The sequence below is a fragment of the Macrobrachium rosenbergii genome, chromosome 16 (assembly GCF_040412425.1).
Source record: "Macrobrachium rosenbergii isolate ZJJX-2024 chromosome 16, ASM4041242v1, whole genome shotgun sequence".
Taxonomy (NCBI): domain Eukaryota; kingdom Metazoa; phylum Arthropoda; class Malacostraca; order Decapoda; family Palaemonidae; genus Macrobrachium; species Macrobrachium rosenbergii.
This window is the reverse complement of record NC_089756.1, coordinates 59166978-59170155: the sequence shown is the minus strand read 5'-3', so window position 1 is coordinate 59170155 and position 3178 is coordinate 59166978.

The following is a 3178-nucleotide window of genomic DNA, read 5'->3' as shown; positions in this document are numbered from 1 at the left end:
ATCTGTTTTAAGAACAGAATCAAGCATCTCACTTTCCTTGAGATGTCTCTGGTATCCGTGGCTCTTTCCTTGGGTCAGCGGATCCCTTCTCCTTCGAAGTAGTCACTGATATACAAAACTAGACTTTATTGACAAATTTAACGAAAGTGGTTCAGCAAAAGCTACGGTCATGAAATGGTGTGATTCACACCCTCTATCCATGGAAAACATAACTAGAGGAAATACTGTTTCACAAGCAAGTAGAATAATGATTCTATTCCAAGCAATAGAAAAACACCCTGGTCATCAAACGAAGTAATAAGGTCACATTTATACAAGACCAAAATAAGCAGTCATATAGTATGTAAGAGTAATAAAATACACCACTTCCAAATATTCATCCTCCCAGGACGATGTTCAATTCCGGTTGAAAGAAACATTTCATTATATTGAAAACCTGGAATGTACATAATCAAGACAGAAATAAAAAAATTAACAAATGGGCAAATTCACTATGTAGACATTCAATAGTTTCACTGCTTCCCAACTGGGGGTTTTACTTCTAAAGTCTGGAAAAGACATAAATGTCACAGTGCGTTTTTACTTACGTTCTATGGCTGTAAATAATGTATCTTCATAGTAGCCATCTTTACACAATTCACCACTAACCAAATAGACCCAGATCTCTTAGTCCAATGCACTTGCAAGAGTCTATCCCCCAGATAATATACCGTGGCGATCGCACACACACACACACGCACATACCCCACCGGAACCTGGCCACTTCTGGCGCATCAGTCCAATGCTCTATCATGCTGTTTCCATGTGCCTGGACCATGATCAAATAGTTCTCTGCATCCGACTAAGCAAATTCCAATGTCAGCACAAATCCTGCAGGAAGCGCCACTGACAGGTCATCACATAGTTCTTCTTTGTCCAAAGACTATATATATATATATATATATATATATATATATATATATATATATATATATATATATATATATATAGAGAGAGAGAGAGAGAGAGAGAGAGAGAGAGAGAGAGAGAGAGAGAGAGAGAGAGAGAGAGATTTATATATATATATATATATATATATATATATATAATATATATATATATATATATATATATATATATATATATGTATGTCATCACATAGTTCTTCTTTGTCCAAAAGACTTGTATATATATATATATATATATATATATATATATATATATATATATATATATATATATATATATATATATAGAGAGAGAGAGAGAGAGAGAGAGAGAGAGAGAGAGAGAGAGAGTTCCTGATATATATATATATATATATATATATATATATATATATATATATATATATATAACATATACATTTATATATATATATATATATATATATAGATATATATATTATTATTATTATATATATAGTGTATATATACATATACAGTATATGTATAAATTGATTGTGTCTAACATGTGTGCATGCAATTACCTCCTGACTATTCAACGAAAATCCACCCATTTGTATTTATACACATTCAAATGCTTCAGTCTATTTATATAGCTCCATAAGTCTGCTCACAAATTCCATGTTAGTACGTCGAGTTATTCTCGAGTTATGGACGCCTAAATTTTGATTGGTGGAAACTGGAAAAATGCCAAGGCCTCAAAGTCGGCCTTGGCATTTTTCCGTGTCACATATTATCATTTATTCACACTTCCATGCTCATTCAGAGATCGCCAGTGCATCAGGCTAGAACAATCGGGCAAAGGGATTTCCTTTACAAAGACGAAAGTTCCAGATTTCGAGCCCGCTGTCTCCACGATGCATCTATGGAAAATCAAAGGCTACTTGCGGGTGATGAAACTGCAATCGATTTTCAAGTATAAGTAACGCTTTGATATAAGAATTAAAAACTATAATAGCTGGAATCACTACCTGTAATTGGCTAGCCGAAACGTGTAGTCGCTGGGAAAAAATGAGTTACAATTATTCGAGAAAAACACAATCATTGATACTTCGCATCGCTGTCGATTCGAGGAGGCTGATAATTGATGGTTTTGTTTCTGTTCGTCTGATTTAACAGTTTTTATAGATAATATTTTTTAAAAATTACCTTCAGAAGAGAACTTGACTATTATTTTAATGATTTTGGAAGCCTCGTGAGCTGGTTGTCAGAGGCTATTGCGATTATTTGAAATTAAAAAGTAACATCACAAGGGAAACTGGTTATTATTAAACAGAATAAAATCACTTTTGAAGATGGATTCCCATTTTCTAAACAAGAAAACTACAAAAGAAATAAAAGATTCAGACAAAAAGTGAGTATTTTCTTTTTCCTACTAACATTATGATGAGGGGAAAAGTATACAAAGAGGGTATCAAATAATTCTCAAATATAAATGCTTTCTTTTACCATAGACACTTCACCAGAAAAAAAACTGATTCTACCGAAGTTATGAAGCAGACACAATTCACCGCAAGGTCCTAGATTTACTAATTCCTTACCTTCCGGGCGTGATTAAAGTCAACAGAACCAAGCTCAAGCGTTCCATTAAGTTCCGGGGTTTTCAAGGGGAGACAGTCCTCTCGCATAAGTGTGTCTTTGTCCTTGTCATCAGGGCCAAGCTACGTGCCAAATCAATCTCTCTCCCATGCCTCGTGGTTCAAATGATTATAATAAAGCATCCTTTTCTTCCGACGCCAAGTTACGGTAACACCCAATCAATCAAAGAGCTTCTCGCAATTGCCTTCTAGTTTAACGGAGAATAATGTATACTGCTACAAAACACCATACCCCCTCATACAGGGGCCGTCGGAAAGGACAAATGGTTGTCTTTAAGTAGTCTACATTTCTAGTTCATGAACAGAGCTACAAATGTGAAAAAAATAAAAGCCACGCGTAAATCCAAATGAAGTGACAGGCCAGCCTCTTGAACGAGAAGAGGTCATGAGACTTAACTCCAATAAAAGCTGGGAGAAAGCTATACAACGTTCCCTGCAAAATACCCATTGTTATGACACATCTTTCTGGGTGGCGAATTAATGTAACCTAAACTCAATCTAAATCGGTAACATACAATCTATGAAAGGAAATATTTGGTTCGAAACACCGGTAATATTTGAGACACAAGGTCATTGCAATATTGGAATGTTTGATCGCATTCTTGAGGTCTTAATGAATATATTACGAGAAATTAA